The sequence below is a fragment of the Manis pentadactyla genome, chromosome 11 (assembly GCF_030020395.1).
Source record: "Manis pentadactyla isolate mManPen7 chromosome 11, mManPen7.hap1, whole genome shotgun sequence".
NCBI classification, from domain to species: Eukaryota; Metazoa; Chordata; class Mammalia; order Pholidota; family Manidae; genus Manis; species Manis pentadactyla.
This window is the reverse complement of record NC_080029.1, coordinates 118,117,744-118,142,268: the sequence shown is the minus strand read 5'-3', so window position 1 is coordinate 118,142,268 and position 24,525 is coordinate 118,117,744. Positions and strand designations below refer to the sequence as shown.

General features: G+C 50.7%; 1 long non-coding RNA gene across 1 annotated transcript in view; it reads left to right on the top strand.

Moving 5' to 3' along the window:
* The window catches only part of LOC118923710 (uncharacterized), a 50,653-nt gene that overhangs the window by 14,963 nt on the left and 11,165 nt on the right, over positions 1-24,525 (top strand). The window contains exon 4 of the long non-coding RNA XR_008992659.1: positions 10,918-11,014. This is a non-coding gene — a long non-coding RNA (uncharacterized LOC118923710). The remainder of the gene's footprint in view (positions 1-10,917; positions 11,015-24,525) is intronic.

The window sequence follows — 24,525 nt, the reverse complement described above, 5'->3', positions numbered from 1 at the left end:
TTTCTTTTACACAGACTCCTCTGCTCCCACCCTCATTATAATCAGAAAAATAAGAGCAAAAATCACTGCCTTTTTCACAATTTTTTGAAGGGGGATCACATTTCTACTCCAGATCTCGGTTCTTAATTTCCCTCAATAGAAGTGAAGGGAAATATGCTTGAGTTGAGAGAGCTGATATGAGTCTCTGACACCAGTCAGCACATGGTGTCGGTGCTCTTGCCTGGATACGGTGGCCCATTTCATTTGGGCCAGTCAGACAAGGTCAAGGGAGTCAAGTCCAGCAGCTCCAAGGCCCAGGGTGCACCACATACTGAATTGGAAAGACTTAGAAACCAAGCCCCAAGTGCAAGCACAATATTTCCATCTGTTTCATCTTCTTACTAACTGAACTTCCCACATCAGGCACATCTCTCCCAAGGTCAAGGTCATCTTCAGTGTCAAACAGCTCACCATGTGCCAATCACTGCCTCACAGGGAAGGCCAGTGGTTGGGAGAGCGGGAGGACCTGAGTTCAAATCCCACCTCTACTTTCTATGTTTGACCTTTTGCTAATTATTCAAATTTTCTGAGTCTCAGTATCTTCAACTTTTCGATCACAAGGTAGCCAGTGGGGACTGAATGGAAACTCTTCTAAGCTGGAGAGCTACCATGTTAGAGACTCGAAGTAGTTGTGCTTTCTGGGGCCGAGTCTGGGAGTGGCTGCTGAAAGGCCAGGACACAGACACCGAGCCTTCTCCTGGGCCCTGATCACAGGATGCTTCAAGCTGGTATTAAATGTTCTGTTTTGAACCCAAGGGACAGAACTGTTTCCCCACAGAGTCAGAGAAAACTGCTCCCCTCTAAATTTGGAGCGAGTGTTCTCTACCTGTAAATTACTGTTTCTGTAAATGGAGTGCGCGCACGTGTGTGTGTGTGTGTGTGTGTGTGTGTGTGTGTGTGTGTGTGTGTGTGTTCTTGTCTGAGCTGTTGTTCTCAGGAGATGGGAAGTGAAACCTGTACCAAAGCAGGAGGGACATGCAAGCCTAGCTTTGGCCCTTCATTCTGGCGATGGTGAACGGGGCGACCCTGGCTTGGCCCAGCTCAGCCTTGATTGGGTTGCTTGCCTCCTGGGAGAGATGTTAGGTGGGCACAGTTTGGGACAATGTACCTTGCACTTTTTTTTTTTTTGGTGCCATTAATCTACAATTACATGAGGAACATTATGTTTACTAGGCTCCCCCCTTCACCAAGTCCCCCCCACAAACCCCATTACAGTCACTGTCCATCAGCATAGTAAGATGCTATAGAGTCACTACTTGTCTTCTCTGTGTTGCACAGCCCTCCCTTGGCCCCCCCATTACACATGCTAATCGTAAGCCCCCTTTCTTTTTCCCCCTCCTTATCCCTCCCTTCCCACCCATCCTCCCCAGTCCCTTTCCCTTTGGTAACTGTTAGTCCATTCTCGGGTTCTGTGATTCTGCTGCTGTTTTGTTCCTTCAGTTTTTCTTTGTTCTTATACTCCAGTCATGAGTGAAATCATTTGGTACTTGTCTTTCTCCGTCTGGCTTATTTCACTGAGCATAATACCCTCTAGGTCCATCCATGTTGTTGCAAATGGTAGGATTTGTTTTCTTCTTATTGTACCCTGCACTCTTATGAGTGTCTTATCTGGGATATACCCCTGTGGTGTCCACATTTCACTCTGAAACAAATATAGCCTGGCACTGTCAGCTGTCTTGGGATGAATTTAATCCTGGGATAGGAGTCTGAGACAGCCTGGAGGCCATGCCAGGAACACCCCAATGATGGCCTTGGCTTGGGGTTGGGTTTATACCATGGAGCTTAAGGAGTAGCCACGTCTAGTAATGGTCACATATTTTCCACTGGGTTATAATTCCTTCTCTTACCTCAAAGTAAATTGGCACTGGGGTAAATTGGCAGTGGAGGAGCTGAGAGGCCCAATGCCCCCTTGGTGATGCTAAATGGGAGATTTGGATGCATGGAGCACACTTCGATAAGCCCTGGGTTAAGGCAACAGTCCCAGCTCATTAGCAGGCTTCCTGGACCCTCCAGAACTTAGGCCTTCCGGTCTTTTCTTTTACCACAGAAACACCTCCTCCCTACCCCTGTGTTTCTCCACCGCTAACCCATGCTGTGCACAGAGCAGGTGGTCAGAAAATGTGTGTTACTTGAATAAAACTGAGCAGCTATCTTGGCCCAAACTCTGGAGGTCCCCTTGGCTTATGCTCTCCCTCCACACCCACCTACTTACCAGCGCTTGACCTCTCAACCCTTCCACTTTCAGGAGCTTTTACCTCTGTCTTCCTTTGTATTCCTACTGTTGGTTTCAGGTGAAGAGTGCTGCTTGGACTGTTGCAGTAGCCTCCAAGCAGTTGGAACTATGCTCAGTCTCTCCCATCTCCCACTGGCTCTGCAGATTGTTGCCAGGAGATTATCTGCAGGTTGCTGCTTTGATCAAGTCCCTCTCTGGCTCCACATCTTTATTGGCTCCAGTAGAGGTAAAATCCAGACTTCCCTGTCTGGCCTTCCACAATCTGCCATCAGCCTACCTTCCCCATCCTGCCTGGTGCACCAGCCAAGTCAGACCCCTTTGCCATTCCCCTCCTTGCATCTGGAATTGCTGTCAGTGAGACGGCCCCTCTCCTTGGAGGAGCAGCTCCAGTGCCAGCCCCTCCCTGTCCTCTGCCCTGCTTCTCTCCACTCAGAGGACTTCTCTGCTTCTGAACTTCCTATTCCCCAGCGTCCTGGCCCTCCTGTACTGCTGCGCAGTGCTGTATGCACGCTGCCTGTCCTCAAGCTCATGAGCAGGGCCTGTGTCTTAGTCACCTTGGGCTCCCCACTGTCCAGAGTAGACATTTGCAGGGTATAGGAGCTCAATCAATGTTTGTTCAATGGAGAAATACATAATTCTAATTCAGTGCCCTGCTTTCTTACAAGACACTCAAATCATTCTAAGCAGAAAGTGTATTTACCTTTCTAACAGCCTCCTACTGTTGTCAAAATTAGAATAAGCACTTGGTGGACTAAGACCTGAGCTGTCATATTACATCTGACACCATGAAGATTCAACATTGGGGTGCCTCACATGGGGCTTAGATGCTGGCAACAGTATCATCTGCCTGGGAGAATGGTTCTGCGCCCCGAGGCATGTATTGTTCTTGAGTGCTCCCTCTGACTTTGCACGCCCTGAGCCCTGGGTCCACCCCTCTCTCTCTCTCTGATTCAACCCTCCCCCTGACCATTGGGTCTTTGGTCTTGGCATTTGTTCCTCTCCTATTTTCATTTTCCAGCTCTTACTGGTTAGGGTACTGTGGCGGCAAGCAACAGAGACCGCTCTGACTAATGTTAGCACAAGGGAGTTTACTGGAAAGATGTTCAGAGCTCACAGACCTGAAGGCAGTGCTGGAGAGCCAGCTCAGAGGGACTGCAGCCAGGACATACATGGTGGGCTATGGGTTTCAGAAACGGGAGCTACTGATGAAAAGACACTTTGTGAGGGGCCGCCACGCTGCTGTTCTACTGGTTCAGGTGAGTGCCAACCATGTAAAGTCTTTCTGTGGCTCTGCTCCAGATTCACCTCCAGGGGGAGTCCAGCTGGACCTAGAATGTGCTTCCACTTGGACGTCCACTGTCCTGCCTCCTGACTTCTCCGGTTACCAGTCTGCCCATCCCCGGAGACCCGCCCAGGGCTGCACAGGCGACCACACAAGGTGTTTCCAGAGTTGCCTCCCAGAAGGTGCAGACTCGTGCCCAGTCTGGACGACACAGCCCTCTGAGCAGCAGCAGAGCCCGTAACCACGGAGGGAATTGTCCTCCCGTTGACCCATCATTGCAGAAAGGAAACCATTTCCTTGTTTAGCCAAGATTACGGGTCATTAGTGGCCAATAACATCAGGCAAATTTGGATTCAATGAGTCACTTTAAATTTCACAAGCCTTATATTTTCTTTCCTGTGGCGTGAAATGGATAAGCCAGTTCTGAAACCTCGCAATTGGTTTGTTCTCACAATCTAAGTGCAAACTTGAGGACAATTTACTAATTAGCTAATTGTTCTTCCTTCCTTGGCCTTAGCAAAGTGATCTTTGGGCACAACAGACAGATTCAAATTGTTGCTCCCAGTTGCTACAATACCAACATAAGCTTCTTGGGAGGCAGGTCTGAGCAGAAGTCATAAACACAGCATTCTTAGTTTCTACGCGTTGGACTTGTGGTTTCACTTAATGCTAGCTTTCCCCCTAATGAAAGGCAAGGGAAATATCAGCTAGAAATTTCATAATCAGAGTGTTTGCCCACTTTGCTATTTTTAAACGCCCGAGGCTGTGCTTGCAACGCAGGCCGTGCATTAGTCCAGCAAATGCTGCTGAAGGATGTAGACCGAGGTTCTTGTCTGCAGAGGTACAATTGAGAGGACAAAGAGTGGGCATAAATAATGGATTAAGAGTGGCTCCAATGAGAGCCTATTCGTCCGGCAGCCTCAAAATGAAAACATGTCGCCGATGACTCATTGGATAATAGTAAATATGACGGGCTCATAAAACCGCTGGTTCCCACGGGGGCTGTTCAGCTGCCTTTGTCTGGTCTTGAGCTTGTTATGTTTGGAAGCTACCAATTTAAACCTCCCTTCCCCCAGCAAAGACGTGGCTCCTGGAAAGAGTTATTTGGGCGATTTGCAAAGCCTGGATGGTACAGAGAGAGGCGGCCTGCCCATCCCTCCACCCCCCACGCAGGGATGTGTGTGCCTCTGCTCCCCTGCATGTGCCCTGGGCTTGGTGCCAGTTCTGTGCTGGGCCCCATGGAGACCTGGATGCTATATGTACTTCATTAAGGGGAAGGCAGAGACCTTGACCCCAGGGAGCCTGAAACTGAAAGGAGAGACATGGCCTTGACATAAAGTAAGGGTTCTGAGTCCAACGTGGGAGACAAATAAAGAACATAAACATGTCTTTCCTCCACCATCCTAAGCATTTCAAACCAGAGTACAACTGAAAACAACCACAGAAAGAACAATGCATTCTGTAGGAATACGGTCGCAGTGAAAGCAGTTGTCTTCAAACTGGGGATAGCCATGTGGGCAGAGGAGCTGAGCTGGTTCTCCGAGGTCTCAGAGACTTCCCTGGGACCTGCGAGGGGAGGGCACAGGCAGAATGAGTTGGGGAGAAATCTCCTCAACTCTGGCGTTACCCAAAAATGGCATGGAGTCTCCTTCCCCTGGAGGTGTACAGGCACACACTCATTCCTTCACAGGTTTGTCTTTGGGCCCTTGTCATTCATTGACACCAGAGGCACAGACTGGATAATACAGGGACTGCATGCTGACTTCTCTTTGCAGGTGGGCTGGATGCCCTAAAAGGCAGGCTCTTAACTCAAATTCCTCCAGTGTATGGGTAACTGATAAAGAGAAAATTAGCCTCAGCTTTGTAGCCAAACTACACAAAGGAGTGGAGGTGGGAAGATTATAGAGTGTGTTGAGTTTATACCTTATTCCAGGTATCAGACTAGATGCTTTGCATAACAACTCTGGCTTAGAAGTTAGGGCTCCAGTGACTGTGTGACTTACCCTCTCTGACCTTCACGTTCCTTAGAAGTCAAACAGAAATAATATTTACCTCTACACCTCCATGAACCTGTGGTAAAATGAATTCATCAGGCAAGTTATGAAGTAATTAATTATTTCAGGTATCCATGCAGCAAACACTTTCCCATGGCACCTGATGCCAGGCACTGTGTTAAATGCTGGCAAACAAAGACAACTGGGACCAGGCTTGCACTCAAGCCACTGGCAGCCTCCCGTGGGAGGCCTGGGTGCCAGGATGACAGTGTGGCATGTGACATCCACTGGAGAGGAATCAGGGAGGACTTGGAGAACTTGGGGCAGGAGTGGAAGGCGGGGAGGAGTCGGTGATTCACGGCAGCTTTCCATGCCTGGTGGCAGTTGGAGAAAAACATAAACCCAAACATGTTACTGTCATAAGCACAGACTAGTAGAATGCAGCAGACCCTGTCTACGGGAGGGATGCGTCCTGAGATCTGTGCAAAGCCCCAGGGTCATGAATATCGCCCTGGCACTAGCTGTGGGCTTTTTCCTGCGTCATTTTCTAAAGGAAGGAAACTGTCTTGCACTTTCCAGTAGTCCTTGCACCTGATGAGAAGAGAAGGGGGAATGGCAGCTGAGAAGGGCCCCAAACTAGGCCCTTGCTCACACACACTCAGGGCTCTCTTGCCCCCACCGGCCTTGTGGGACCTGGGATTGAAATGTGTGACTCAGCCAAACTGCAACTGGTTATAGACTTCGGGTTGGAGGGTTGCTAGCAAACAACCAGACTCAAGAATAGTAAATCTGCAAATGACAAGGGTCAGTTATCTCAAGGCTGCTTCTGCTTGTGCAGTAAAGTTCCTCTGGGAGGAGGAGAGGAGAATTTTCTTGTCATCTGGCTCCAGCCCTTAGAAGCTTACACACTGTGGATACTTGGGAAGTACCAACAGTGTTGCATTGGGCAATTGTTTCTGCTCTGCAGACGACTGGATGACTTGGTATTTGATGACATTATGGACGGTGGAGCGAAGCAGACTTGTGTGAAAATCCCAGCCGTGCACCTGGCTAGCTGTGTGAACTTGGGCAAGAAGCATAATCTCTTCATGCCTTAGTTTGCTCATCTATAGAATGAGCTCAACAGTGCTGATCTCATAGGTAAGGAATGAATGGGCAGTGCAAATAATAAATGCTTCATCAATGGTTAGCAGAAGCATCTTACTATCTCCCTCTGCATCTTTACCACCAACATCATCACCACCACCATTCCTGACTTGTGACAGAAGGATGTCTGGGTCCTCCTCGCCCTGAGGTCTTCTGTGCACTTTGTGGGCTCCTGGACTCCCACCCCAGCAGACACAAGGCCCAGCCAGAAATGTGTCTTTCTGCAGCCCCGTACTTCTCAAACTTGAGCTGGCAGCAGAGCCAAGAGCCCAGCTAAAACCCGATTGCCAGCCGCACCCACAGGGTTTCTGGTTCAGCAGGTCTCCGTGGGGACGGGGAATTTGCATTGCTAATAATTCTCAGGATTAGGCCTTGAGAACCACTGCCCCAGTTAAGTCCCAGAGCGCATCCAGGTGTCCAGTCACCAGCACTGAGCGCCACCTGCCTGCCCTTAAGGGCTGGCTGTTTGTAAGGACAGACCAAGGCCATCACCACTGTGGACTCAGCCAAGGAATTCAACCAAACTTCTGGAATGTTTCTGCCTAAGATCATTTGCCCAATTCCTGAGTCTCCCCCTTTCCTAATATGTAAGGGATCGCCCAGGTTTCCTGGTTGTAAGCTGTGAAGGTGGGTACTGGTGTGCCCAACTCTCAGGCCAGAGGAGGCCTGACTGTGGCACGATACTGCAGGGGGGGGATTTATTGGGCTTGCCTTACTCGGTCCCAGTGGACAGGCCTGGGCCTTGAAGTTCTCACATTTAAGAACCTGGAAAGTGCACCTGCAGCTCTTTAGATCCGTACCCTGTTCGCGGTGCTGGGGGTCCCATGGTGAGTCCTTCTGTGAACATTACCCCAGCAACACCTCCTTCTGGAAGCCTTCCTGGGATGCCCCTCCCTGATTGGGTTTGGTGCTCTTTCTCAGTGCTGTGGCCGGAGCGAGTATGCACGCCCTCCACCACCTCGCCTCTCCCATTGTTTGTAAATGGTATCCTTCCCTGCTTCAGTCTCCTCTCCCCTACTTGACTGAGAGCTTTTGAGGATAGGAACCGTGTTTTATTGACATTGGATGACTGTGTGTTGAATGAATGAATGAGCATGGAATCATCTGAGGTTATAGGCCAATAAGCATGGATTGAGTAGATCTGCTAAAATGTCCCAAAGTTCTTCTTATGCTTTCCTGCCCACAGCTCTCTTATCCCTCCTCGGACCCTCCCCACCCCCAGGGGGTCCTGCATGGGACAGCTGTGTGCACAGAGTGAAGAAGGCTGAAGAGGCTTTGATAATTCAGAAGACCTCATCCCCCCCGGCACTGACTCCCCAGTCTCCACAAGGGAAGCTCTACTTCACTCGCTTGCTCCGGGCTCCAGGGCCAGAAGCCTGCTGCCTGTGGCTGGAAGGGTGGGGTGGTGCCTTAAATGGTAACTCGGGTCTGCCCTGACCTTGTGCCTGGGACTTGGAGTGCTGACATGCAATGGCTTGGAATACATCCCCGGCTCCTTGCTGGGTGACTGAGGGTTAGTTACTGCATCTCTCTGAGCCTCAGCTTTTCCTATGTAAAATGGGAACGATAATAATGCCAGCTTCACTGGGTTGCTGAGAGGATTAAATGAGATGTTTCTAATGTGCTTAAAATACTGCGTGGCACATAAGACATGTCCTGTAAGCACTAGCTACTATGATGAAGTGATGGAGAGAGGGTGAAGATGAGGGAGAGGATTCTGCGGCACTCTTTGGTGCCCTCTCAGCTTGTTTGGTTCTTGAGCTCGTCTGAGACCAGGGCCTGCTCAGCTCCTGGAGTCTCCCCTGCAGGGACTGGCATCCTGCCTGGGGCCCCAACACCTGCTGTTTTACCTCTGTGCTGCCTTCTGGGGTCTCAGCCTCCCACCTGCCCATTGCCCCTGTATGCAGGACACTGCCCCGGCAGCCCCCTGACCCACCGTGTGTGTGACACAGCCCCTGTCTCCTGCACCCTCCCTGACCCAGGGCTGCACCTGCCGGGCCCACTGCCCTTGTTAGCAGCAACTGCTCCCATCCCTAAGTACCTGGTACTCCCGGTAGACCAGGCCCCCATGCCCCCGCCTCCGCCTCCCAGACAAACCGCCCACCTGGTGCATACTGTGCCTTTGATGTCCTCAAACTGCATCTGTCTTGCGGGGAACTGCCCGGATGCCACCGCGCCTTGCCTTGCTTTCTCCTGGCAATTGCCGTGCAGAGGCTTGGCCACCAGCAATGCCAGGGGGCTGATTGTTTGTTTCTTGTTTATTCCATATATATTAATATTTGGCAGTGGAAACTGGGCAAAAGACCCAAATCCAGGACTTTCTGGGTCCACCCGGGGTCCCCTTCCTTTCAGCCATAATGGGGAGGAGGAGCATCTGGCAGAAAGACCCTTGATCTTGATCCTTGGTTTTACAAAGCTCTCCCCCAGCACCCACCATGTTGGTTCACAGGTTGTTTGGGGGCAAACAAATATATCATATGTTATGAAGCCGAGTTTGGGGAGTCGAGAAATAGTTACTATTATGGATGAAGAAATGATCATAAATCTATTTTTAATCTCCTCTTACTTTTAAAATATTCGAGGTTGTCTTTTCATAAGACGAAGAATCCAGGCTTTGATATGAGGGAAGGTGCAAAAAGCTCTCCTTCTTCTAGCTGAAAATGCTAATTGAGTAGTCACTTATTTTTTTTAACTTTCATTAACTGCATTAGCCTGCATTAACACCTTTTAAAATCTCTTTAAAATTGTGCTCATTTCACTTTCTTTAATCTCCTTTTCTGGGAGTGTGGAATCACTTTGATCCTCATCTTCATCTTTTCTTTGATGAGAACTTTGGGTTTAATTTGTATTTGGGAATTGAAATGCAAATTTGCAATTACCCACAACTCTTTCCCCTTCATGTGCTGCTGGGGTCGTGAGAGCCAGGTTATTATTGCTGCGGCGTGTCCCTGGCCAGAGGCGCCCCCCAGCCTCTCCCAGGTGCCCAGGCTGGTGAGGGGAAGACAGTTTGCTCTACTGTTCCGGGCACTCGAGAAAGTTGTATAAAGTGATCGCTATTGTGCCTGTCCATGGAAACCCTTCTGCCAGTCATAAGAACAGTTGTTTATTTGCTTTTGAAAATGTGTGAGGGGTTTCTTTCTTGTCTCTGGACATTGTTTCTCTTTGTCCTTTGCCACAGTATCTTGATATTGGGGAGAAAGCTGTGGGAATTTTCAAGAGAAGAAAGACATAAAATGACATTGTTTTCTCATTAAGTTAAACATAGACTTACTATATGTTCCAGAATTCTCTCCTGCTATATACCCGAAAGAACTGAGAATAGGTGTTCAAACAGAAGCCTATACATGAATGTTCTAGCAGCATTATTCACAATAGCCAAAAGGCTGAAACAACCCAGCTGTCTGCCAATGGATGCATGGTTACACAAAATGTGGTCTGTGCACACAATGGAATATTACTCAGCCACAAAAAGGAATGAAATATGGAAACATGCCGCAATATGGATAGACCCCCCAAAAACACAATCCTAAGTGAAAGAAACCAGTCACAGAAGGCCACATATTGTATGATTACATTTATTTGAAATTGAAATGTCCAGAGTCAGCAAATCCACAGAGGCAGAAAGTAGATCAGCGGTTGCTGGGGGTTGGGGGGCGGAGGAAAGGGAGATGGGGATTGGCTGCTTAATGGGTGCAGGGTTTCCTTCTGGGGTGATGAGAATGTTCTGGGTGGCTGGGCAGAGAGTGGAGATGGCCACGTAATGCTGTGAATGTGCTAAATGTCAACAGCGACCGATTTTGTTGTGTACATCTTACCCCAAAAATAATAACTAGGAAAAAGACTATACTGGTTTCTTCAAAGAGAAATGGGTTTTACCCCAAGACGGTATCAACGTCAGGCGGAGGGTGACGGGATGTGGGGAGACCGAGAAGGGGTGGAAGGGTGGGAAGAGAAGAGAAGAGCTTTTACAGCCGGACAGACCAGGGGAGGTCATCATCGGCTCCGTGCCTTCCTGGCGGGCACACCTGGCATGTGGGCACACCTGGCATGGCATGCGTGGCCGCAGAAGCCTCACCTCCGTCTCCTGCATCTGTAAGATGGGGATAATACTGCCAAAGCCCCACATGTTTATTGGGAGGATGAAGAAAGATGACATGTTTTATCTTCCTAGCACACGCGTGCTCAGTGAGAAAATCGCTCACCTTCCCTTCTCTATCCCCTAGGTTATTTGTATTTCAAGCAGCAGAAACCAATCTAAGTGGACTCGAGCAAAATAAGAAACTTCCCTAGAAGACTCCTGGGGCTTTCCAGAAATCAAAGGTGAATCACCTTGGGAAGGGCAGGGACCAGGCTGCTCCTGGGCCCCTGTGGCCTCCAGCTAGTCAGCTTTTGCTCTGCGCCCCCTAAACACCCTGAGTGTCCCAGGTCCTTGTTAGTCTACTGCGGAGAGGCCGGCCGGCCCAGCTTGGTGGGGGCTGTTCTCTTTGCCCGGGCAGGGTCTTGGAATTCCCTGACATGGGGAGTCCCGAAGCAGTTGCCCCACGTGCCCACTACTCTGTAGCTGCATGGGGCAGGGGTGAGGAGAAGCAGGACGTGTGGATAAGTGGAGCTGCGGCCCTACATGTGAGCCTGGCCTCCCTTGGCCAGCGTCACTCGCTCTTCCTGTCCTCTAACCAGAAGGTACAGCATCGGGCATCTTCACAGCTCTGCACTCTGGCTCACCCACTTCTCCTTTCATTTTTTGCTACCATGTAAGCCCGACGACTTCTCATGCTCAATCCTAACTTAACCTCCTCCTTGAAGCCTTCTCTGATTAGTCCCACTCCAACTAAGAGTTCTCTCTTTCCCTGTATCATGCACACGGCTCTGAGCACAAACTGCGAATCGATACCCCTTGTATTGTTCAGTTTTCTCAGTGTGTGTGTGTGAATGCATGTGTGTGTGTGTGTGTGTGTGTGTGTTCTCTACAGCCGTGCTGTGTGGGCTCCAGGGACGCATCATTTACTTGCAGTTTTTGTAGCACTAGTGCAGCACGTAGGTGTGTAAGGTGATTGTAGGAGCCCAGGGGACAGGAATCCCCTACAGGGCACTGATGGAAAAGTGCCCTGCTGCCCAGTGAGTCCCCATCTGTCTGGGGCAGGGCCACAAGAGGAGAGTCACCTTGCCGAGCTGCGGCCCCAGGCCATGGGACGTCTACTTGTCTATTTGCATGAAGACCCAAAGGGCCTCATGACAAAGATCTTCCCCTAAGGAAAAGCAGGGATATGCAGGACCCTGACTGTCTCAGAGCAGAGCAGGGATTTAAGTGGGCCTCACACTGTCCACTGTGCAGACTCAGAGAGAAAAGCCACGCCTCTGCCCCACAGGGCTCAGAATCCCCATGGAGGAGGTAAGGCTTCCAAGACGCAGCTCAACTGCATTTGAACTTCACTGTGCCTCTTACTGTGTGGCTGAAAACAAGCCTTCTAACTTCAATTTTTTAGTCAGTTAAATGGGTGCCAAAACTCCTATTTTGCAAGGCTGTTAAGAAGATTGAAGGTAATGAATTCAGAGCACCTCACACCTGTAGAGAGAAGTGACCTTAAGACAGGGCTAGAGGGTGCGGTCCTGGAGTTCGGAGGGCTGTGGAGGGGACCGTGAGTAGCTGTGGAGCCTTGGGAAGCCCCGTGGCTGGGCCCCTGGCACCCTGCCTGGCAGGGGCTTTTGTTGGTTCCCCAGGAGTGGTGAGCATCTCTCAGGAGGCAGGGCTGTGCTGTGAAAACTGTTTGCTCTGAGATGATGGTGTGGGGAGAGGATGCATTTAGAAAAGGCAGCCTCCCCCGTGTGCAGCTGGGCTTGTGCAGCCAGGCAGCAAGCCAGGGTGGGCGAGCCAAGAAAGTTGCAGGCAAGCCCCCATCCCCACCTCTCGCCGCCCCCCGTACTTCTGCATGTTGACTAGGACCAGTGTGTCTGCTCCTATTCTGAGCTGAGAGACCATGGAGACCTATGGTTGCTGGGATGGTGGTGGAGAAGGACACTTAATTTTCACCCTTGTGCAAAAGGCAGAGTGCCAGGGAAGCAGCCCATGAAAGTATGCATTCATTTCCATCCAAGACTTACTTTCACAGAAAAGTCTGGGTGTGTCTTGTTTAGATGTGGGGCCACTGGGACCATAGACTTTAGGATTCCACCCTCTCTGCTGGATTTTGGGGCCACTCTAAGGCAAAGCTGTGCTGTTGCTGTGCCTCTAAGGCCCCAAAGTCTGGCTGGAAAACTGAGAAGTAGGCAAACACGCAACCTGAGGTCATGACTCAGTATCCAGCAAACTCCAGCTTCTGTTCCCCAGAGCACACTTTATAGTGTGACACAGAAGATGTGGGGAGATCACTGGCTGCACCATCCTTTAGCAAGGAGGTGGGGGTCCTTCCAGGTCACAGGCAGCCTACAAGCTGCTCTTTTGCTTCCATAAATGCCTGGGCTGCATGCACAGTCTCATTCCACCCCCATATATGCACAGAGAGATCAAGGTAAAGGTTATTTTAATCTTCCTGTTGCTGGTGGCCAGTCTAGGTTTTCCCTATGAGCTGGTAACTTTGTGTAAATTATTTCAACACTTCAGACCTTCATTTTCTTATCTTTGAAATGGGACTAACTAATAATACTTTCCTTAAAGCACTGTTTGGAGAATTTGGTGAGGTAATGAATATCAGAGTGCTTAGTGTGGTGCCTAGAACATGACAGACACTCAATAAAGATTGATTATTATGATTAAAATGAAGAAAGCTCCCCAAACTTGGGGGTTGGGGAATGTGTGGAATGGAAACCAAATCTCAGAATTTCTCTCCTGCAATACTTGAGAAAATGGATTACAAAATTGTCCAGTGCAATAAGCAAGCAATCAACAACAACCACGTGAGAAGGTGCATGCCCTGGTCCCATAAATGCTAACACTGGTGGCTAAGAAAAGGAACAGAAGATTCTGGAGTGGGATGGAGAGATGTAGCCCAGCAAGTTACCATTTTAAGCAGATAAAAGTGTAGAGGTTTTTTTTTAATTTTTTCAAGAAGAAAAAATTTTTTTCGGCCAAATCTGGGGAGAAGTGAATTGACTGGATTTTCTTCCCACTTTCCTCTTCTGTCTTGAGAGTAGTGGGAAGGCTGCAGGGGAGAGATGACGTGGGAAACGGACATGAAGTGGACACTGAGGTTCCTCCTCCTTCCAGGGCTACCTTCCCCATTAGGACAACATCCCAGGCTTAGGATGTTCCTCGTGGTGATGACAGACACCCTCAAAGCAGGTGCAGTGAGCCCTGAGCCAGGCCACTTGGCAAACTTTGGAAGAGAAAGTTGAGCCCAGTCATTCTACCCAAAGGTGCTGATGCATAGGCTGAGCTCCTCGCACCCCACACCGACCCCCCCCTTCCTCAGGCTGAAGGGAAGTGGACCAAGTGCTTTCTCCAGGCCTCAGGTAGAAGTTTAAAGCCCAAACAAACTGATCTCAAATGTGGCCAAAAGAGTCTAGAAGGCCCGTCATGATATCAGTGCAAACAGGAAGTCCAGAGCTATTTAAATGAAAGCAAAATATACAGCACAACTGTGCTGTAGCCAAAAGAAGAAAGCACCCAACCTAGAAGAAAACATACCCATGGAACAGAAGAAGATTCTTCATTACCATTTCATACATCAAACAACTTTGGAAATACCTGAATTCTCACTCTAAGTCACATGAGAGAAATCACAACATGGGGAAAGAATTGCTGGGCAGAAAGAGTGAGCCAAGGACCCAAACCTCTGCATATACTAAATAAATGAGGAGGAGCCAGGGAGGAATTGACACAGCTGCACACAGATGAAATTGAAATCAGTGACCTGGAGGGAAGTCGTGATGAGGCAGATGAAAAAGACAAAGAGATTCTAACCACAAGAGAGGAGAGCACAGTGTGACAGAGACGCTCCAGTATGAGCATCATAGGTGTTGCTGAATTCAAGAAGCCAGCAAAGGACCAAGAAGGTGTAGGCAAAGAGGTACCTGGCCATTTCCCTGAAACGAGGAGAGACAGAATCCTGCAGATCAAAAGAATATGTGGTGTTCCTTGAAAATGTGATTTATACATACTCGTTGTTGAACATAGCCTAGGTAAGCTATTGAACTTTCAGCGTAAAGCAAACAGTGTCTTCAATATTAAGAAAGCAAAAGCAATTCACCTACAAGGGTTTTGGGGGGAGGGGTGGGAGTGGAATCAGGCGGACTGCAAGCTTTCTCCACAGCAATCATCAATTTCCCAAGACCTTTAAAGAATGTCTCCAATGCTCGGGAGAGACAGAGCATTGCCTGAGAACATTATACACAGGCATGCTACATGTAAGTGTACAGAGGAGGCAGAGAGACATTCTCAAATGGAAAAGAGCTTGTGAGCACATCACCCATGAACCCTTAGGTGGGGCTCTACTTGATAAGGAAATGAAGTCAAGTAAGTTATGAATAAAAGCAAAGAGTTCAGGAATTAAGAAGGACTGATGGTGATCACAGAATCCATTTAAAAATAGAATTGCAAACAACTATGGGAGTGACGGTTATCAAATATGAATACTGCAAGCCTTATTAAAACAATAACATAACTAATAAACAGAAAAATTAGGAAGAGGTATGAAAATACTAATGTCTTCATACATACTTGGGATCAATTGGTACTGTTTATTATATAAACATGCAGTTTAATAAAATAATGATCACAATATGTAATGCTTTTTATAATCTCTTTAGTTAATCTTACAGGAATCTTTACACAACTTTGTGTGTGTGTGGTAAAGAAACTTTGGTTTGTAGTTCAACAATCCTTTCTGTCTCATTTCAGTTTCTTTTTCTTTTGATAAATTCATATAAAATTCAACTTAATACTCTTTTATTAAATTAGCTTAAGTGGTATTATCCCATTTTTATTAAAGTATTTCCGAGTTTCTCTCTACATATGGATCCAATCATTTGGCTTTCTCTTCATATACACGCAGAGACAAATATCTGCAAGGAAGTTTACCTGATGCTCATCGTGGTTATCCCTGGGTGATAGTTAACTTTGATTTTGTACTTTTCTGCCTTGCTAAAGTTATTTTTATGAGCATATTTATATTTCTAAGTAAAAACTGGACAGTGATTTTTTTTTTTCCTGTTTGTCATTCTAAACTCTGAAAATAATTAAGCCAAGGAGTTAACAGTGTTTTTAATTCTGGGTATTGGGAATAAGATGCTCTATTCTTCTTACTAGTATCTTTTCTTGTGTTTTCAAAGTTTAAATACAAATTCTACATTTGGTAGAGTGATGCAAATAAAGAGGAAGAAGTAGGTGTTTGTGAAGCACGCTTTGAAGGAAAGCCAACCCTGCCTGTTCTGGGTGTTGACCAAGTCTGTGGAAAGGCCAGGGACAGACCTGGCCGGTGTGGTAGGAACCTGCTGGGTGAGGCTGTGCATTCACGTCCACCGGTGAGATTGCAGGCAGCACCTGCAGATTCTGGGAGGCCAAAAGGGACCATTTCAGGAAAGGCTAGCATGGGGTAATAGAGGGCTAGGTAGACGATAGATTAGATAGGCAAATAGACAGACAGACAGACAGATAGGTGGAAAGAAAAAAGAATGGGGTCCGGAGGAGGATCCTGGATGGAAAGGAGCCGATGATGAAGGACAAGCGAATCTTGCTTGGAACTCTGTTTCCCTCCGTACAACCGACAAAGTATTTCTCAATTCACAGTGTGTTTAATGGGTCATCTGCTGGAGGCTGGAAACTGCCTCTAGGGGACTGTAAACATCTGGAGCAATCTAGGGTAGAGATTGGCATTCATCTTCTGGGCAGTTCTGGGAGCGACCCCATCGTTGAAGCATTTCAGTTGGGAAGCAAGTACCCGTCCGCTTTTCTTGAGGAGTGTCTGACACATGAGTGATGTGTGCCAAGGGCAGAGGCTGCTGCCTGAGATGGTCAGGGTCTTGTTTACAAGGCACCTGGTGTGCCGGGAGAGCCTGGTCCCCTGGAGTCAGATCCCACTTGCACCCGCTCCTCCATCTGACATCCGCATGTGTGACTCTTGCTCTGAGTGGTCTGTGTTCTCTTTTCTTGAATTTTCTCCCAAGATACCTGGAGCCAAGACTGAACCCGGCCAAGAGAGGTGTGTGTTAGCTGCATCCGCCTTCCCCTCGGGTGGGGAGTGACTGTCTGGCACCTAGCATGGGCTGCGGCTGCTCTTCCCTCATTAAACAGGGTGACCCCTCATACCAGGAGTCGTTTTGCTCATCAGGTCCGGGCCCTGGTGGTCAGACCACACCTGCACAGCCTGGGAGCTCTCCTGAGGGAAGGGACAGAAAGGCATGGGAGAGGCCACAGGCCTTGCACAGGGAAGGGGAGCATTTTCTCCTCTCTTGGGGGCCACTGTGAGGTGAGGAGACTCCCAGAGATGCTGGGGCTGCTCCCCTGCACACGGAGGCCTGCTAACAGCGGGATAGACAGGTGAGGTCAGGTTTTGGACTCTGAGCTTGAAGACTACCAACTTTAAGTAGCAGTTGTAAATCGATCTCCATGTTGTGTGCATGTTACTCTTAAGCCTTCGGGAAAACTATTAAAATACCAGTTCAATCTTAGCTGAGTCAGAGGCTGGGGACCCTGGTTTGCATCCAGGACTGAGAAGAAATAGTAAAGGGGGTGGACACAGCGGCCTAGATTCCAAATGATGACATGGTAGGCAGTGACCCCCACATCCTGGAGCTGCCGCCTGGGGTGGAATGGCTGGGGGTCAAGGAATAAGGGAGAACCAGAGCCTCCTAGGAACATGTCCCTATTATGCAGGCAGGCTCAGAAATGCTTGTCAGGGAACCCCAGCTGCTGCCAGCTGAGGGCGATGCTCAGACTGCTGTTATTGGGCTACTAAAGGACAGGTGCTCCTTGGACTCCGGAGGGCTGGAGGCACTCAGGTTACTGGTAAGAATGTTCACGTAGATGGTGCATCCGTCTGTTCTCATTTCACAGTGGATGTCCTCCCAGGCTACTTGATCCTTTGGGGGTTGTGCTAAAAATCGAAAGGCACTTTCTGGCGTCACTAAAGGGAGGGCTCTGAGCTAACAAAGGCAGCTGGGATCGCAGGAGCAGGGAGGGGGTGGCGTGGGTGCCCATCCCTCAGTGCAGGGGCTGGATGGGGTGTGCCTGTCCTGGCATCCACTTGCTTACCAAAGCGTCCGCAAGCAGCTAGCCCCTCTCAGCTTGCCGCTCCCTTGCTGCAGCTGGACTTTGTTCTGTCAACCTTACTTTTTAGACGAAGTATATAGCAGTGGTTCGGGGAACCATGGTCTTCCCGTTCTCCACTTCACTTCATCCCTGTAATGCCACTTGTGGAAAACAGGCTTTTTTCTTTTTCCCACACCAACTCCCCAGCCAACACACACACAAGCACACTTTCATCATGCTTTGTTTTGTTTGAAAAAAAAAATCAATATTTGTCTTGTTTCTTTTTTTTCTAACTCAACTAATATAGACCCACTGCAGAAACTTGACCCCTTTTAATCTGGGAGGCTACGAGCTTGCAGGAGCCTGCCAGGTATTGCAGCTGTGCCTCTTCGTCTTTGTGAGGTCTGGCAAAGGGCCACCTGTTGCTGTGTCCAGGAAAACTCTTCCTAGTGCTGTGGGGGACCAGCTGTGGTGCCGTTCTCCTGCTGCCAGGAGAGCCAAGGGGCAGCCCCAGGGGTCGCTCAAGTCTCCCGGCGGTGCCTGCAAGTGGCAGCGGGCTGGCCCGGCAGGAAGAGGCGCTGTGGAGCCAAGTGCCATGCATTGTGACTTAGGGCCACCAGCCACGCCTGGAATGATTCACGTCCGACGACCCCTTGGTCTGCTGCAGACCCTCGGTTTGGTCTGAGGGTGCCCCACAGGCAAGTTCCACCGTAATGGTGAACCTGTATCATGGCACGGCTTTAAGGCCACTGGGTAGGGCTCCTGAAAAACATGGTCATGTGTAATCTTCACAAGAGGCCTAGAAAAGAGGTGTTAATTTTCCTACTTTACAGGAGGAAGCAAACTGAGACTTAGAAAGGATAGGAAGGCTTTCAAGTTCAAGATCATCCAGCTAGCAAGGAGGGGAGCTGTGACCCCCAGAGCTGGCCTGAGAAGGCACCGTATTTCCCACCAAGGGGAAGTCTTGTCGCAGCAGCAGGAGGCCCACGAGTCCTGCCCAGGTGCCAGCCATGCAGGGCCCTGCTGATTCACGGCTGCTGCACTGGTGTGTGCCCACGGCCGTCAGGCCTGACCAGGAGGTGGCAGCGGCCGCCCCTTCAGGGCAGAGCTGACTGGAGATGCGGGCATGCAGGGTGCGGTGTGGGCTGTTCACCCTGGAGGCTCCCGCGTCTGAGCTGGTGGCACCAGGGCTGCGAGGGCTGTTTGCTCGCCCATGGGTCACTCCAGATGTGGGTGCTGCCCACTGGTCTGCAGGGTGGGGTGGGAGTCGTGCTGAGCCATGTCTCCAGCAAGGAGGGAGGTGCTGCTTCACTCCAGAGAGCCCACGTGCGTGCCCCCGAGGCTCCCTGTCCGTGGAGCACAGTATCGGGAGACTGTTTTGAAATGGGCACCTGGAGTAGGGATGGGGGTGCCCTCTGGGGAATGGGGAAGTCCGGGGCAGGTCTTGTCAATCTAAGCTTCCTGCGATGCCCCATGGGCAACAGGACCAACTTCTTAGAACTAGAGTACACACCAAGTGAGCCCAAAGAGGGACTTGTAGATCACTTTGCCTGATATCCTCATTTTATGGATGAGGAAACGGAGGCTTGAGCGGAGCCATGACTCTTCTAAAGTGACCAGACCAGTGAGGGGCAGAGGTCACAGGCTCCTGACTCCTCAGCACACCTGTGGCCACCCAGGAACTGCCCTGCAGCTGCCCTGGCACCTTTTCCCATCTTCCTGCAGACCGAGTCCATGCCCCACCCCCTTTCCACTCCCAACCTGGCTCCTCCCAGACCAAACCAGACATTCCCTTTCCCACCCAAGCTGGTCGTCCCTCCCTCCGGGCCTGTGTCCCCCTGTTCTACTCCCCGGCCCTGCAGCAGCTCCTCACTCACCCCACCGGCTTGCCCTAGAGCTCCTCCTCATCCTTTACAACCTAGATCAAACATCACCTCCTCCAGGAAACCTCCCCTGATCTCCCCAGTTGGAAATGTCCCTTTCTCCTCTTCATTCCTGAACCCGTTTTTTGGCCTTTTCTATAGGACCAGGTATCTGCTTTCTCTCTCTTTACCACAACGGTTTACAAAGTGCACATTTCCCTTGGGACAAGAGGAAATGAGAAGGGGGAGGATCGTAAACACCCTCCCCACCTAGTTTGGACACAGGACATCTAAGACTCAAGGATGCTAGATAACTAATGTATGAGTTTGGGAGCAGACGTGGGTCCCTGGGCCTCTGACTCCCACACCATATGGACAGGAGCTAGCTTTGTTTCCTCTGCAGAACCACCTCTGCTGTCTCTGGGGATGGAGTCCCTGGAGTTGTGCAGTGCACAACCTGGGTGACTGTATTCCTTGGCCCTGCCTCTGTGCCTGGATCAGTAAGGCAGATGCTCAGTAAATGTGGGTAGACTCAGTAGAATCACAACTCAGAGTCAGCTCTCTTTTCTTTTCCTTCCTTCCTGAACCTGTTCCCCCCACCCCACCCCTGCACTTTAACTCCCTGCGTTTTCCACTGAATTTTTCATTGGGAAGGTGCACATTTAGAGATGTGGAGCACCCGCTTTGCTGGGCCTCAGCTTTGATGAATCTTTGATGCTGATGCCGGGGAAGCAGATGCTGCAGCGGGCTGGGGGAGGGAGGGAGGAGCTGGGGAGGGGCTTGTGAAGGATGAGGTCCCTTCCCCTCCTCTTCCAAGGGCCTGCTGGGCCTAGGTGCGCCCTGCACTAGGAACCTGTGTCTGTGTGTTGGTGGTGGGGGTGGGGGTGAGAGCACGCAGGCTGTGAGTGGGAGGGGCAAGAACGAGGCCGGGGGCCGGCAGCTGGAAGCGCATGCTACCCCGGGCACCCACTCTAACCTCCGCCCACCCATGTCCCCTTGCTCTCCACTGGCTTGTAGGTCATTCTAATTCCTAGCTGTGTGGCTTCAGCAGGTCACTTACCCTTTCTGAATCTCAGTTCTTAATTCCTACTTCCTAAGACCACTGTGAGCAGCTGAGACACCTTGTTTACTGTGCCCAACTCACATCACATGCTGATTAAATATCAAACCCCTGCCCCTCCATTGAAATCCACTCAGAGCCTGGCAGGATTGACACCCAGCTTCATGCTGTCTGCACAAACAGCAGAGGATGACCAACATCGAGAGTGCTGTCCTTGGCATCTGAAGGCCTGAGTTTGAGATCTGGCCTGATTCAGGTTGTACATGTGCCTCCGACAGTCCCTGCTGGGAGAGAGACCCTGTCCGAGGCACGGATGAGGCCTGCAACGCCCAGCACAGGTGCCTGGCCGGACCGAGGGGATGATGGCAGCCGACACTTGGGCACAGCGGGAATACCAGCCCTTCATCCAGGACCTGCTGCTCTGCATGGCCTCTGTTAGGGATCTAGGGCCGCTACCGTGCGGACACCGGGGACGACTGGTTCTGGGCCCTCTTCCTGTAATCTGCTTCCTATTACTATCTCATGATTCCTCTTTTGCTAAAACCCACAGGCGTGGAGTCTGCCATGGGCAACTGCCTGCACTCTGCCGGCTGGCCTTGCTCCACACAGCCACTCCCTTCCCCCTAGCATTTCTCTGGCGGCTGAGGTGGAACGGCTCACCTACCAAGGCAGGGTCCAGGAGGCCAGACCCGCCGCAGTCTCTGGAGTTCCTCCAAGCCCCCCTGGGAATTGCGAGCAGGAGACCATTAGATGCTGCTCTGGGCTCTGGCTGCAAGCACAGCTCTGTTCCACAGAAGTCCCTCAGCAGGTGACCCGCCGAGGGCTGAATGCCCACTCACAGGTCAGTCTGCATGCATTTGCATACCCCAAGGGGCCACCTGGCCTGGAAAGTCCTTCTGACTCTGGGGGCTGTGTTCTGTGCTTAACCTCCCGATGCTTGATGGATTGTGCAAGTCCTTTCTGCCGGTGGGGGTGGGAGGGAACTCCCCGGCAGCCCCCTGGCTCTTCTCTGTAACTGCCTTCAGATCTGGTGTCATGGGTTGGTCAACTGTCTGAGAGTTCTCCCTCTGTTTGGGGTTAGCAAGATGGGTACAAAGCAATCCTTCCTACCTCTTCTTACCCCCACCCCCACCAGGGTAGTATTAGTCAGCCACACCTGTGGATTCTTTATTCGGATTGCTTTCCCCATTAACATCCCCAAGGGAAGGCCTGAATTACTCATGTATCCCTGGGCTGACTCTGCCTTTCAGAATTACTCACTTTGGGTGGGTCTGCACAAACAGAGGTAATGGATGAGAGGAGGACTGCTCTTGGCCTCAGAGGGCAGGTCCGGGGAAGTCCCGCAGGGCTGCAGAAGACTGGGGACAGAGCGGTCTCCTCCGGGACTCGACTGCCTGGGTCATTCAGTCACCTCTGGTCTGTGCCCACTGCCCATCTTGCTGTCCAGACGGTCCCGGAATGTGTGAATGTCGGAGCCTGGTGATGCAAACCTGTGGTCACCAGCAAGAGGTTTTGGCATCCAGGGCCAAACTAGAGGGTTATTCTGGGTTTGGGGGGAAGCTAAGAGCTGCAAAGCAAAGGGGCTGGCACTTTATTAAGGATTAGGGTGTTCAATTTTTGCCAGGAATTCTTTTGCCACCAGCTAACAGCCAAGCTTAAATTTGGGTTCCAAATCCAAGCCCTTCTAATGGAGGCCTGGGATACCTGGAACCCTTACCATGGTGGGGGGTGCCTAGTCAGCTCTGCATCCCCCAGCCCCTCAGATGCTCCAGCTGAGGCTGAACCCAGCTGGGCTGCTCACCACCATCACAGTCATATCCCTCATCACGTGGCCTGGGAGCAGCAGGTAAGTGTCTTGGGCGGCAGGGTGTGCAGTTAAAGGAGTCAGGGACCTGAGATTGACTCACAGGATGCTACTGGGCAGCACACAGCTCTCTTGAGACCCTGTCTGTGTGGTGAGGGGTGGATGAGAGGTACCCTGTGGAACATTCTAGCTTTGTAGCTCTGCCTTTTTGGCCACCCAGGGCAGCCCCACCATGGTTCAGGTGCTGGCATTTGGGGATGACTCCTGTAGGTCGTGTGTGGTGTTTGGACACAGGGCCTTGCTGAGGAGCAGGCTGAATGGGTGGCTCCTGGGCGGGCCTGCTCCTTCCAGTACTGGCAGGAAACCCCACCCCCACCCCTCCTCTCCCACACCCATTAGAGAGCCTATATTTGGCTTTCAGAGGATTTCACCCCCAGGGAAGGAAGTAACACGCTGCTGTCACTGACACTAGGGTTATTTAAGAGGAGGGGACCCCAGGACATAGAGCATTTATGGGAGTGAGAGAGAGCTTGAGAGGAGAGGATGGCTAAAAGACAAATCCCTTTATCCTAACGCTTATCTTTGCAGGCAGAACTTCACTGACACTAAGTTCTTGCACAAACCCAATTCTACTAGAGTTCCCAGTAACTCTGGGGTGGGAGGGTGGGGGCGGGGGGTGCACAGCTGCTTTCGCATGGCACACGTGGGAACCCGAGGCTCCCAGTGACTTGCCCAAAGTTGCAGAACCAAGCTTCAGGAGAGGCGGGCCTTGTGGCTGTGAGCAAGGCATGGCTGGCCCCAGAGGCCCCAAGAGGGCTTGGGGTAATTCAGGGGAAGTCATGCAGGGTTCTGCAGCCGGTGGGACACTTCAAGGTCAGCCCCGCCAGGGGTTCAGGGCTTGGGGGCAGGGGGAGCTGGGGCTTTTGGTCTGAGAGAGGAAGCCTTGAGAGCTGCTGGCCGGGCCTAGTTGTGGGGTTTTCGGAATCAAAAGGGCTGTAAGGTGGACAGAGTCAACCGCATCTCCCCAGTTTGTGGCAGAAATGACTGAGGCTCAGATGGCTCAGGACCCTGAGCAAGGCTCCCAGCAAACTGGGGACGTGGTGGACACTGACCCTGGTCTCCTGACGGTTCTCTCCCTGTGGCCCTGGGCTTGTCTCTCTAATAGGTTCTGCTGCAATATTAGCAACTGGTTTTCTAATTTCCCCCACCTACATGTATACGGAAGCTTTCTCTTTTACTCTCTCCCTTGGGCTTTTGAGTTGATATTCTTCTTTCTCTATCCTCTGACCTCCCACTTTACTGACTTCTTCAACAGCCATTTGTCCATCCAACCGTCCATGTACTCATTCACTGAACAAGTATTTATGGGCATCTCCATGTGCCAGACTCGGTTCTGGGCCAAGCCAACCTGGTGCCAACATACTCTAGAAAAGGGACAGAGACTTCAAATGGATAATCCCACCAACATACAGTGAGGCCTGTGACTCATGCCAAGGAAAAGCACAGGGTACCAGGAGAGTGTTCCCCTAAGTCTTGGCCTGGGCTGGCGGATCAGGGAACCTTCCTGCAGAAAGTGACATTACTCTACCCCCTCCTTAACCCTGCCAGCTCCTCGAGGTCAGGAACCCCAACGTCCATCCCTCTGACGTCTTCTCAGCAAAGAGCACAGCAGCCCTGGGGACCGCGTTGGGAGAGGAATGAGTGAGTCCTCCCTGCTGATGACTTGGGGCAAGTTCTCTGCCTTGACAGTTGAATGGCCCCTTCTGGCCTTTGATTGGCCGTCTGAGAATCACTGTCTCAGGCCATCTGTTCTGGCTGTTCCTTTTTCACCTTGTGATGCAAACGAATGACAGAAAGGCTATCTGGTATGAAGGGGTCATTTTTGTTGGAAAGAGCCCTGGTTCTGGGATCAGAAGACTCCGG